Source organism: Triticum urartu, chromosome 4A (genome assembly GCF_056163025.1).
Source record: "Triticum urartu cultivar PI428250 chromosome 4A, HENAU_Tu73, whole genome shotgun sequence".
NCBI lineage: Eukaryota > Viridiplantae > Streptophyta > Magnoliopsida > Poales > Poaceae > Triticum > Triticum urartu.
Window position 1 is genome coordinate 211,539,991 of NC_141876.1, and position 14,594 is coordinate 211,554,584.

The following is a 14,594-nucleotide window of genomic DNA, read 5'->3' on the forward strand; positions in this document are numbered from 1 at the left end:
GACAGCTTTGGTCCAACAGGAAGCATACTCGTACAGCCGCGACCGGATCCACTCGACCCCTCATCCAAGCTGGAGCTATAGCAGGCATATGGATGAACCGGCAGTGTCAAGTAATGAACGACGTGGAGCACCCCGCGGCAACAACCCGGCGGGTGGTGCTGATAACGCTCAGGAAGTGGTGGACCGGGCCCGAGCGCGCAGGGAGGCCGAGTTAGCCGCACAGTGTCAGGCTCGGCAGCTTATGCCGGTTCGTCCAACTATCTCGGTCGAACCTGGTGTTACTTCTAGTTCTTTGGGGGTGCCTTGCCTTGTCCCCGCTTTACGCAGTGTGCGTCTGTCCAAGGATTTCAAAGGCCCACGCAAGGTACCAAATTACACGGCGGATCAACCTCCAGAGACATGGGTGGAGAGCTATGAGATGGCCATGGAGATGCTTGATGTGGATGATGCGGCATGTGCAAAATACTTCACCATGATGCTCGAAGGAACGACCCGTACTTGGCTAAAAAGCTTGCCGGCCAATTCTATCAGTTCATGGGCCCAATTACGAGCCTGGTTTATCAGTAATTTCAAGGATACATGTAAGCAGCCTATGTCGATAGTGGACTTAGCTGCCTGTGTCCAGGAGGAAGGAGAATCGATGACTCATTGGGTGCGCCGGGTCTCACAAGTGTTGCATTCATCATACCGCATCAACGCTGACACTACAGTCATAACCCTAGAAGGCAACTGCCGGTTTGGGCCCCTAAAGCTGAAGTTGGGACGGATGAAGCGCCATTGCACTGACATGGGGACCCTCATGGCTGCTTTGGTAAAGTATGCTGATTCTGATAGTACCAAGGATCCCGAATCTGATGATGACAAGGCAGGGAAGGGAAAGAGGAACAACAACTCCAAAGGTCAGCAGCATCACTCGGCAGGCAATGGCAGCGGAGGCAAGCGTAAAGGGGATGGTAACGTGGACTTTGTGGCTAATACCAACGCGCAGGACAAGGGCCACGACGCAAGGGTAAACCGCCAAATCGCGGTGGGGCACCCAACCCTAACCCGGACCGCCTAAATTATCTACTGAACCAGCCCTGTCCAAGACATGGGACGAAGGAGGTGCCAGCAAACCACCTTTGGAAGGATTGGTACATTATGCAAGAGTTCAAGAATTCTAACGCTTTCCAATATGATCACGGCTCCGGCGGTGGCTCAGGATCTAGGCCGGGATACGGTGGAGGAAATTCCGGTTCAGGATTTAATGGTAATTCGGGCAGACATAACAATCAAAATAATCAGAACAACCAGGGTGGTTACAACCAGCAGCAGCAACAGTCAGGTTACCAGAGCAACCCAAAGCAGTTGAATAGTGGGTAGTACCATGTCTTCACCACTAGCTTGGACAAGCGAGACCAGAAGGTTCAGAGGCAGGCAGTCAACTCTGTTGAACCGGCCGTGCCCCGTTATCTACGCTGGTTTGAACAGCCAATCATATGGAGCAGAGAGGATCACCCTCCCCAGGTTGATAATCCGGGTCAGTTGGCTCTCGTGGTGGTGCCTCAGGTGGGAGGTTACAAGTTCACCAAGGTGCTCATGGATGGAGGGAGCAGCATTAATATCTTGTACTATGAGACCTTCCGTCGTATGGGACTAACAGATAAAAATCTCAAACCGTCCAATACGGTGTTCCACGGTGTGGTACCTGGCAAGTCAACATATCCTGTTGGTAAGATAGCTCTAGAAGTGGACTCTGGAGATGATCATGATTCCAGGTCGGAAACATTGACGTTTGAAGTTGTGAAAATCCAAAGTCCATATCACGCCCTGTTTGGGCGACCGGCCTACGCCAAGTTTAGGGCACGGCCCTGTTATGTGTATTTGCAGCTCAAGATGCCGGATCACAAGGGGACAATAACGGTTCACGGAAGCCGTAAAATCGCTTTGGAGTGCGAGGAAGGAGATGCGGCCTACGCAGAGTCGGTTTGTACCACCGAGGAGCTGAAGTATTATAAGGACAATGTTGATCCAGCAGACATGACTCCATTAAAGAAGCCAACTACGGAGCATGATCCGGCCCTGAAGTTCAAATCGGCAGCTGAAACTAAGCTTGTTGACTACGTGCCTGGCAATTTGTCCAAGCAGTTCAACATCAGTGCCAACTTGGATCCGAAATAGGAAAGCGCGCTCATCGAGTTCATCTGTGAGAATCGGGACATTTTTGCATGGAAGCCCTCTGACATGCCAGGTGTACCGAGGCAACTCGCTGAGCACACCCTTAATGTGGATCCTAAATACAAACCGGTGAAACAGTTCCTCCGCCGGTTTAACGAAGAAAGACGCAAGGCGATCGGAGAAGAGGTAGCCAGGCTCTTAGCAGCTGGCTTTATTATTGAAGTTTTCCACCCTGAGTGGCTTGCCAATCCGGTGCTGGTCCTTAAGAAAAACGGCACCTGGCGAATGTGTGTGCATTACACAGATCTTAATAACGCTTGTCTAGCAGATCCTTTTGCCCTCCCCCGTATTGATCAAATTATTGATGCTACGGCAGGTTGTGAGCGTTTGAGTTTTTTGGATGCATATTCTGGCTATCATCAGATCAAAATGGCAGTTAAGGACCAGGAGAAGATGGCATTCATAACTCCCTTTGGAGCCTTCTTCTATGTGTATATGCCCTTTGGGCTCAAGAGTGCCCAGGCAACTTATCAACGGTGTGTACAAAATTGTCTTCACAAGCAGATTGGCCTTAATGTACATGCTTACGTGGATGATATCGTGGTTAAGTCAAGGGAGAAGGAGACTCTGGTTGACGACTTGAAGGAAACCTTTGATAACCTGAGGACGTACAAGATGATGCTTAATCCGGCCAAGTGTGTCTTTGGTGTACCGGCAGGCAAGTTATTGGGTTTTCTGGTGTCCAACAAGGGAATCGAGGCTAATCCGGAGAAGATCACAGCCATCACCTCCCTGGCTAAACCGAAGTGTATCAATGATGTTCAACGCCTGGCAGGCCGGATTGCCGCGTTAAGCCGGTTTATCAGCCGCCTTGGTGAGAAGGCAATCCCTTTGTATCAGATGTTGAAGAAGACGGATCAATTCATCTGGAGTTCTGCTGCTGATAAAGCATTTGAGGACTTGAAGTGACAATTGGCCAATCCGCCTGTGCTCGCCGCTCCCATTGACAAGGAGCCGTTGCTGCTATATGTTGCTGCTGCTCGTGCGGTCAGTGTGGCTATTGTGGTGGAGCGAAAAGAGGCAGGCAAGGAGCATCTGGTTCAACATCCGGTCTATTATATCAGCGAGGTACTCATTGAGTCCAAGCAAAGGTATCCGCATTGGCAGAAGATGGTATATGGAGTTTTTATGGCAAGCCGGAAGCTTAAGCAATACTTCCAAGGGCACCCCATTACGGTGGTCAGATCTGCTCCCTTGGGGGATATCATCCAGAACCGGGAAGCGACTGGCCGGATTGCCAAGTGGGCTATAGAGCTTGGGCCGCACGGGTTGAAGTATGTGCCTTGGACGGCGGTTAAGTCTCAAGCACTTGTTGATTTCATTAATGATTGGACGGAACTGCAAGCACCTGAAGAAAAGCCGGATCACACATATTGGACCAACCATTTTGACGGATCCAGGCAATTGGAAGGCTCGGGGGCTGGAGTCGTATTAACTTCCCCACGAGGTGATAAGTTTTGTTACGTTCTCCGCCTAATGTTCCCTTGTACTAACAATGCAGCTGAGTATGAAGCCTTGCTCCATGGTCTCCGGATGGCTAAGGAGATGAATCTAAGCCGAGTTAAGTGCTTCGGTGACTCGGACCTCATGGCTCAACAAGTGTCTGGCACTTGGGATTCCAAGGACCCACTCATGGCAGCATATCGTCGTGAGGTGGATATTGTTGCAGGTCACTTTAAAGGCTATCAGGTGGATCACGTGGACCGATGGAAGAATGAAGCGGCGTACGCTTTAAGCCGGCTGGGCTCTCAGCGCAAACCGGTCCCGCCCAATGTTTTTCTGGATGTGCTGCACAACCCGTCGGTCAAGCTCCCTGGTGAAGCGGATTTGGCTATTCCTGATCCGGAGTCTCAATTGGTGGCAGCTTTTCATGTCATTCCGGATTGGACGCTTCCTTACTTGGCGTACATGAACCAGGGCGAGTTACCAGAGGATGAGACTCTGGCCCAACAGATAATCCGGCGGTCCAAGTCCATGACTATTGTCAATGGCGAGTTGCATCATTGCAGTGTATCAGGGGCGTTTCAACGTTGTGTGTCTCCTGAAGAAGGCTGTGAAATTTTGCGTGAGATCCACGAAGGAGATTGTGGTCACCACGCCGGTTCAAAATCTTTGGTGGCTAATGCGTTCTGCCATGGCTTCTATTGATTAACTGCTCATGCTGATGTGGAGGATCTGGTCAGACGATGTGACAGTTGCCAAAAGTTTTCAAGACGTGCTCATGTGCCGGCTCAAGAATTGAGAATGATTCCAATTACTTGGCCGTTTGCGACTTGGGGGTTGGATATGGTTGGGCCTTTCAAAAGGTCCAAAGATAAGAAGACCCACCTCCTGGTGGCGGTTGACAAGTTTACAAAGTGGGTGGAGGCAGAACCTGTTAGCAAGTGTGATGCAGCCATGGCGGTTCAGTTCATCAAAAAGTGATTTTCCGGTTTGGCTTTCCACACAGTATCATCACAGATAATGGTACCAATTTTTCCAAGGGTGCCATGAAGGAGTTCTGTGAACTGGAGCACATCCGGCTTGACGTTTCATCCGTAGCGCACCCACAGTCCAATGGTCAAGCAAAAAGGGCTAATCAAGAGATCTTGAGAGGCATCAAGCCCCGGCTTATGGTTCCTTTGCAGAGAACACCGGGTTGTTGGGTAGAAGAGTTACCATCTGTGTTGTGGAGCATCAATACCACACCCAACAGATCAACAGGATACACACCATTGTTCATGGTCTATGGAGCGGAGGCGGTTCTCCCTAGTGATATCCGTCATGATTCACCTCGTGTGGCGGCTTATGTTGAAGCGGACAACGAGACAACACGACAAGATGCTTTGGACCGATTGGATGAGGAGCGTGACATAGCAGCTGCTCACTCGGCGATTTACCAACAGGATCTTCATCGTTTTCACAGTCGCCGAGTTAGAACCAGAACCTTTCAAGAGGGAGATTTGGTGCTTCGGCTCATCCAAGATCAGACTGATATGCATAAGTTATCCCCACCTTGGGAGGGACCTTTCGTGGTCAGCAAGAATCTGCACAATGGGTCATACTATCTGATCGATATTCGAGAGCATAAAGACTCATGTACATCAGAGGAGGAGACCAACAGGCCGTGGAACATAGCTCATCTTTGGCCTTACTATACCTGAGCCATTGGCTCTACTTATGTACATATTACGATGATGTATATATTATGATTAATATAATAAACCGGAACCTCAGCTAAAGCGGGGTATCTGTTCTTTTACATCATGTGTTGTTACACGGAGTTGTTCTAAAGCGGCCTCCGGTTTACCCCATGAGTTAGCTTTTCAAAGCATCATGTAATATCACTTGGGGGCTTGGTCGTATCCGAACCAATGCAACACCTTTTGATAGGCGAAAGCCACCAGATCACTTGGGGACATGGTCAAGTCTGGACCAGTCACGCCTCTTGATCGGCCTAAGGCCGTAGAATCACTTGGGGGCTTGGTCGAACCCGAACCATTGCCACGCTTCTTGATCGGCATAAATGCCACGGTTTCATTTGGGGACCTGGCTGACTTGAACCATAGCTACACCTATCGGGAGCTTGGTCGTGTCCGACCATGGTAACGCCATCTGATCGGCTCAAATAAACCTCTTTTTGCAAACGGTTTTATCATTTCCTTTGCTTCACAATTTTCTTTGATAGATATTTCTTTCGTTTTGTTGCGTTTTTTAAACCGACAAAGTTTTAAACCCGTTCAAACTGTCAATTGACGGAACACGGTCCATTTTTAATCCGGAGACTATTTGCCCAGTTTGATCTTTTATTAACATCCTATTACGGAGTAACACGGTGTTTTATTATAGCCTGGCACGGTTTACATGGTAAACCGGCATTATATATATACAGGAGCTGCTATCTCCTCCAACAGTGTGGGTTTATAAACCTCCGCTTCAAGATTGGCCAAGCCAACTTCATGCCCAACGATGGCAGGTATTATGTATCCCAAAGATTTGATCATATGCTTAAATTTCAGATATTTTGATTTCACATATGCAGACATCATACTCCGCCTGACGGTACAACCGCGGTGGCACTTTAAGATTTTTTGTATTGCTGAAAATACTTTGGAAAGTTCATCACCCAAAGGAAGAACAAGTTGCAGTAATTATGCATAAAGGCATATAAAAATCAAGAGTATCGGCTAGCCTATTACAAGGCAACACGGTGCCCAAAATAAGATCATTGTTTTTTCGCAAAGGAGAAGCAGTTTAAACCGGCTTCCGGTTCAAGCTTGGTCACCAGCCTGGCCTGATGGTTGTGGGTCATACCACGCCGCTTCAACTTCAGCTTCTCTACCCAGTGGCTGGAAATCAATAGTTGTCCAGTCGATTCCCATTAATGCTTGAAAGACAGCTTCATCATGGATCAGCAATGACGGTTCAATATCGGGAGCGTAAGTATGCTTACGGATTGGAGGTATAAGATTTTCCGCTTCAGGAATTGGTGCAACTACTCACTTGTTTTGGTTGTCATATTGGGCTTGATAATGAGACAAGTCTGCTTCTTCAACCAATTGACAAGCTAGCGGCGCACCTCCTGGTTTATTGCTCACAGATCTGCTTCACTAAACTCTGACCCGTCTTCCTTCAAGCTGGGATAGCCCTGAGCCGCTTTAACAGGATCAAAATCTGGCACCCAAGCTTTTGCCCGGATTAAGGCATTGATCGCACCAGTTCGAGCAGCAGATTTCTTCAGCTCTTCAACCCGGGCAGGAAGCATCGACAGTCTCTTCAGAGTCTCCTGAATCAAAGTGGGCGCCGGATTGTTGTGGGATGCAGTAGAGATGATCCGCTATGCACCAGTGTACAGTTGTTCGATCAATGTGTAGGCGGCTTTCAATTTCTTCCGCACATCTGACCCCAAGTGACCAATGCGTGTCCCTGAAATATTAGAATGGGTTAACAAACCGGCAGCTCTATAAGACGGCCGAATCAATCCAGAAATGAAACCAGCTTACCAAAGATAGCAGTGGTCATGGCATGCACTTGCCGCTTTATGCTGGTCAGTTCGTCCACCACCGGTTTCAGTGCATCCTCGGCATCTTCTGCTCGTTTGGTTAAAGCGGATTTTTCAGTGGCCCAATCCGCCCGCTCCTTCTTGAAGCCCTCCTTAAGCTATTCCATGGCGCTTAAAGCGCTGGTTAATTCCTCTTTTGCTTTGGAGGTTTCAGCTTGTTGGCACTTTAGATTTTCTTGCAGATCAGCGATTTGGTTTTCCCTTTTGTTCAGCTCAGCCTGCATATGGACAGTCATACGATTCAGATAATGGTACAAGAATTGAAGTACCAACCACATAACAAGTTATGCCCTTGGTACTTGGGGGCTAATGCATATTTGCTCTTCAATTATTCAGAAAAGTCCCAAGCTCAATACAAGTATTCAACTTGGCACATGGGGGCTAATGGCTATTTGTTCAGTTAATACTGCTGCTACAATCTTGATTACCTAAAGTCCCGGTTTAACTACACTAAGTTGAACCGGCCCTTGGGGGCTATATCAGCAAATTCAGAAAAACATTGAAGTCTGCATTGACAAGTCCCGGTTTGAACGGAGATTCTAAACCGGCCCTTGGGGGCTAGGAGAGTTAACAGATTGAAGTACATACGCAGATAAGCATATGGAAGTTACCTCATATTTCTATTTCATCATATTAACCAGACCAGCTTCATAGTCACGGCTGGTGTATAGCCGGTTCAGATAGCGGGAATGGAGATCTTGGGCGTTCAGAGCGGCATAAGTTGTCAGATCGGCATTCCATTTTCCCCTGCCAATGGCAGCAAATTCTTCCTTGGCAGTGTGTCTGGATAAAGCAACGGGATTGCCTGGCTCTGTGCGACCAATGCCAGTAATGACAACCTCATCATCCTTGGCATCGCTGGTTTGCACTGGGGCTGTTGGCTTATCAGTAGGCTTTGATGGACTGGTGGATTTCTCAATCCGGATGGGGCTTGTGGGCTGGTTGACAGGGCCTGAGGTGTCAATAGGCCTTTCTTCAGCAATAAAATCGTCATCCTGTGGTGGTGGATCATTGGGTATATCTTGATGAATAGCCGCTTCAAGATCTGGTGTTTTACCCGGTTCAGGGACGGCATCCTCCTCGGCCACTTTATCCAGGCGAGCCTTCTTGCTCGGCCTAGGCTTGGCCCTGAAAGGAATAACAAAGTCAAATACAGCATATGTTCCAAGGTGATGTACCAGAAATATTATGATAAGTATAGCTTACCCAAGCACCGTTTTGAGCGGTGGCAGCTGAGTAGCCGATGACTCGCCAGAGGATGAGTGGGAAGTAACCTGATAATCAGAGTCAGATGGATTAAGAGGTTGACGAAAACAGCCCGCTTTAGGACAAGCACTGACAAGCAAATTAGAGACCTCTGAACGGTGTTTCCGAACCGGACTGTTCGGTAAACCAGCGGAGGTAACTACCTGGCCGCTGTGCCGGGTTGTGCGGCGAGCTTCGTGCTGTTGGGTCTTCATAAGAAATTTTGGGATCCAAGTAAGCAAGAGGATGAGAAAATTTAACCTTCCGGTTTTCCTGATAGATTTTTAGCGAAGGCAAAGGGTTTGAATCGGAAGAGAGAGTAATTACCTCTACAGCATCAGCATGGCTGGTTTCGGCATCATCCTGACAAATATCATCATCAATAAGGCGTGTGAAAAATAAGCCAAGTGAGTCAAGCTCTACCTCAAGGTCCGGATTACCCACATCATCATCAGCGGCCGGATCAGAAGATGCAGTGGTTTTCTTCTTATGAGCAGGCTGTTTCACGAATTTAGTCTTTGGCCGGGTTGGTCTTTCCGGTTTGTCTGTTTTTTCTGGCTTCTCCTGTGGAAGCTTCTTGCTCCAAAACGGATCATTGCCCTATTTAAACAGACATTGATATTAAATAATGACCAGATATATCAATAACAGGTTTAGTAAAAAGAAAAATCAAACTCTTATAGCTGGCGGTTTGTTGGTGGCATAGAAGGGAAGCAAGCCGGTTCGAGCACAAATGTGTTCTGGTTCATTCAGCATTTTATTCACAGCCTCTGTGATTTCTTCGTCAGTGAGCTGGATGTTAGCATGTCGCAGTGGGTCATCAACACTACCAGTATACTCGCACATTAAACCGGAGAGCTGACTAAGGGGCAGTATGCTCCACGATATCCAACGGCGAGCGAGATCAACCCCTGCTAAACCGTTGGCCATGAAGGCTGTGAGCTTGGACAGTTGAGGAGCGTATTTGCTTCTCTCCTTGGCAGTCAACCTTTGCGGAAAGGGGTGTGTATTGCTAAGCCACTCCAGATGAAAGCCAGGCAAAGGATTTTCATCAGCAGGGGAGGTGTCTTTGCAATAGAACCATGTTTGATTCCACTCTTTGGGGTGGCTGTGCAGTTTGGCATGAGGGTATGTGACCTATTTCCTTTTCTGAATCGCCACACCACCCAATTCCGTATTGGAACCGTCAGTAAACTCAGTGCGGCGGTTTAGATGGAAGCAATCTCTGAACAACTCAACTGTGGGCTCATCTTGAAAGAACACTTCACAGAGCACTTGGAAGTGACACATGTTTGTAACAGAGTTGGGGCCAGTGTCTTGTGGGCGGAGTTGAAAATTGGCTAAAACATCCCGGTAAAATTTAGAACCAGGTGGCTTAAAGCCCCGGGCTAAGTGATCTACGAACATGACGACCTCTCCTTCTTGAGGTGTGGGAGGGCATTCTTTGCCAGGGACCCTCCAATGGATGGTGTTTTTGCTGCCTAAAGCGCCGATCAGGACTAAATTGTTCAGTTGAGTCTCTGTGACGCGAGAAGGAACCTAGTTGCACTCATATACTTGCTTGGCCATGATGAAATCTAAAAGATAGGTGATTCCCGTTCAAGAATGAATTAATTAAAGTACACTGGTATGTACAATGTTAAACCGGAGACAGCTCTATCTAAATCGGAGTTTTATGAAGCAACAGCATATGGCGGTTCAACAAGGGGACTAATGGTATATACCGGTTTGTTAATTTTTTCTACACCAAGTTAAACCGCCGGATCTAAGCATTGAAACAGTTGAGATTGCGGAGGGGTAAGTGTACAGAAACAAGTTTCACAAGATTTCCCTACAGCGATGGATCTGAAGCAAGTTCAGAAAAGAAGGAAAATATTCAAAAGCTCAAAGGAGAACAGTATTGAAATGCCGGGCTGCTCCCCACGCACGACGCCAAGATCCAGGTCCTCCAGCTCTGGGCCAATGCCGGGCTGGCCTCCGCGGCCTCCACGAGGCGCGTCATGGCCGAGATCTCCCTGCTCCCGGCCAATGTGCCGTCGCTGACGGCCGACGCCCTGTTGCCATGGACGTCGACGTCGTCGAACAAACCATTGACACCATTGACAGCACGCACGGGGCTGATACTTTTTTTTTGGTTTTTAAAATTAATAGTAGTAGCGCGGGTCACAGACACGCGCTACAGATAGTTAGTACTAGTAGCGCGGGATGCATAGCGCTACTACTACTAGTTAGCTGTAGCATCGTAGTAGTAGCACAGGCACCCGCGCTACTACTAGCTTTTAACCCGCGCCACTACTAGGCTTTTTCCTAGTAGTGTCCATTTGAATTGCTTCACATGGATCTCTTCGGTCCTAAGCATTATTCTGCAGTCTCAAATGATGCATCTCAATATGGCTTTGTTATTGTTGACGATTTCTCTCGATACACATGGGTACACATTGTTACTTATAAACATGAATGCAGGAAGTCTTCAAAGGATTTTCCTCGAGGGCTTCAACCAACTTTGGTCTGAAGATCAAGCACATCAGAAGTGACAATGGAACTGAGTTCAAAAATTTTGGTCTTGATGAATATCTTGATGAACTTGTTATTACTCATGAGTTATCTGCTCCTTATACTCCCTAGCAGAATGGCGTCGTGGAGCGCAAGAACAGGACTCTTGCTGAGATGGCTCGCACTATGCTTGATGAATACAAAGCGCCTCATCATTTCTCGATTGAGGCAATTGATACTGCGTGCCACATCATCAATAGAGTATATCTTCACAAATTCTTCAAGAAGACTGCCTATGAACTCCTCACTGACAAGAAACCCAATGTAAGTTATTTCAAAGTCTTTGGTGCTAAATTTTGGATTAGAGATCCTCATCACAACTCAAAATTTGCACCGAAAGCACATGAAGGTTTCATGCTTGGTTACGGAAAGGACTCGCACACCTACAGAGTCTTCAACAACGTTCTTCACAAGGTTGTTGAAACTTTAGATGTGTGGTTCGATGAAACTAATGGCTCGCAAAGAGAGCACCTACCTTCTGTGATAGATGAACCAACACATGAGGAAACTATCAAGTTCAAGGCTACTGAGGATGTCATTCCTACTGAAGAATCTGCTGAAGAATTCATTCTAGAACATGAAGAACGTCGAGCTAATGCACCTGAAGAAAATGCTGAAGAAAATGGTGCTGAAGAAAATGCTGATCAAATTCCTCAACGACAACCAGCTCATCCTCGCGTTGCAAAAGAAGTGCAAGTTGAAAAGATCGTCGATGACATTAAAGCACCAGGTCCTCTCACATGCTCAAAAGCTTCACATTTATCTTACTTTTGTGGGCACTATGCTTTTGTCTCTATCACAGAGCCCACTAAGGTAGATGAAGCATTTCTGGAGCCTGAGTGGATTCAGGCCATGCAAGAAGAATTATATCAGTTCGAGCTCAACAACGTCAGGGAACTGGTCAAACGTCTAGATCCTCGCAAGCACAATATCATTGGCACAAAGTGGATCTATCGCAGCAAGAAAGATGAAAATGGCCTTGTGGTAAGGAATAAGGCACGACTTGTAGCTCAAGGCTACACACAAGATGAAGGAATTGATTTTGATGAAACTTTTGCACCTGTTGCTAGACTTGAGGCTATTCGCATATTACTTGCTTATGCTAACCATCATGATATCACTCTATATCAAATGGATGTGAAAAGTGCATTCCTCAATGGTAAGCTTGAGGAAGAAGTATGTGTTGCTCAACCCCCAGGTTTTGAAGATCCAAAGCATCCTGAAAGAGTATTCAGACTCGATAAGGCCCTATATGGCCTCAAGCAAGCCCCTCGGGCGTGGTATCATACTTTGAAGGAATTGCTCATGAAGAAAGGCTTCAAACCTGGTTCACTCGACCCTACTCTTTTCACTAAATCTTATGATGGTGAATTGTCTGTGTTCCAAATATATGTTGATGATATTATCTTTGGCTGTACTGACCAACGTTATAGTGATAAATTTGCCTATATGATGAGTGAAGAATATCAAATGTCTATGATGGGAGAATTGAAATTCTTCTTAGGTCTTCAAATTAGTCAACAACGCAATGGCATATTCATATCTCAGGAGAAATACCTCAAGGATGTACTGAGGAAATTCGGCATGCAAGATTGCAAAGGCGTCAAAATCCCTATGCCCACAAGTGACCATCTATGCACTGATGAAAATGGTATTGATTTTGATCAAAAGGTATACCGCTCCATGATTGGTTCCTTATTGTACTTATGTGCATCTAGGCCAGATATTATGCTTAGTGTTTGCATGTGTGCCCGATTTCAAGCTACACCAAAGGAATCACACCATACGGCTGTGAAGCATATTCTTCGATATCTAGCTCACACACCAACACTTGGATTATGGTACCCCAAGGGCTCATCTTTTGATCTCATTGGATATTCTGACTCTAACTATGCTGGTGATCGTGTGGGCCGCAAGTCAACATCTGGTACATGTCATTTCCTCAGGTGATCTTTGGTCTGTTGGTTCTCGAAGAAACAGAACTGCGTATCACTATCTACTGCTGAAGCTGAGTACATTGCCGCTGGTTCTTGCTGTGCTCAATTGCTATGGATGAAGAAAACTCTCAAGGACTACGGCGTCAACGTGAAGAATGTGCCTCTCTTATGTGACAATGAGAGTGCCATCAAGACTGCTCACAACCTAGTTCAGCACTTGAAGACAAAGCACATTCAGATTCATCATCATTTTCTTCGTGATCATGTGTTGAAGGGTGACATTTCCATTGAGCATGTTAAAACTGAAGAACAGCTAGCCGATATCTTCACAAAGCCCTTGGATGAGAAGAGATTTAGCAAGTTGGGTTGTGAGCTAAATATCTTAGAATCTTCGAATGTTCTTTGAAAAGGACACTCATCCTAACACTTATGCAAAATTGATGACTTAGATGTGGAACACATGAAGAAAACCTTTTTCTTCAATCAATGAAGAATAACACTCTAAGTGTGAAGAAATTAACGAAGAATTTGATTCTCAGAACCCTACGACAATTGTACGCGGTGTCTGAAATCATCATTCTTATACGGTGTGTCACGCCACCACCAAAGATGAAAATCTTCAATTTGAGCTTTTCCTCGGTTCTTTAAATTCCTTAGTTGTTCAAATTCTACACTTTGTAGTGTCTTCACTGTTTCTGTCGTTTTTATTCATTGGCTATATATATATATATATATATATATATGAGTTTATGTCCTCTACAACATTCACTTATGGCTATTTCTTCAAGTTGGTTTTTCTGCTAAGTGAATGTGATCGGACCCTTCCCCCTCTATGCTATACTCAACCCAATCTGTTCACAAATTCCTCATGTGCGTTCTATTTGAAACTTGTTCAAAATCTTCACTGTGTCCTTATCAGCTGAAGAATTGTGAATGCAACTTTAAAACTTATCTTATCCAAATTTTCGGCTTTGCCACTCAAACCGTTCCACATCCCACGATATACTTATCTATTCACCCACGATCTCCACTTCTTAGTACGTCGGTGACACATGTCAAGCGAATGAGAAGGGTCAGGGGCATGTTCGTCCAAATTCTTCGGGCAAACAATTTTTCACCGTGGCTATAAATACCCTCCTTCCCCTTCCTCAATTCATTTACTCTGGTCGACCTCTCTCCAGCTCGAGCTTCTCAAACCCTAGCGCCGCCGCTACATCATCGTCGCCGGTCAGGAAGAGCTTCACTGCCTCGATCTCATCGCTGTCGTACTCGCGCCGGCCATGGAAACCTTCACTCCTCCACTGCCGTAGCCGTCTTCCTCCGCCAAGTTAGGGCGTGGAACATCTGCACTGACGAACTTCACATCTCCACATTCCAGTTCGTCGTGTTCTTCATCCAGGGTAATTAAAAGTTACTTTTACTGCCCTCTTTGATTCAAATGATTTCTACAAAATCCTCAAAGGTGTTTTTCTTCATATCTTCTCACACTAAAACACCTCACATGTCATCTGTTCTTGATTCGTTTCTCTAAGCTATGTTTTTCTTCAAGATTCCTCAAATGTGTGGATTTTCGATCTATACATCTCTGGAACCTAAGACAA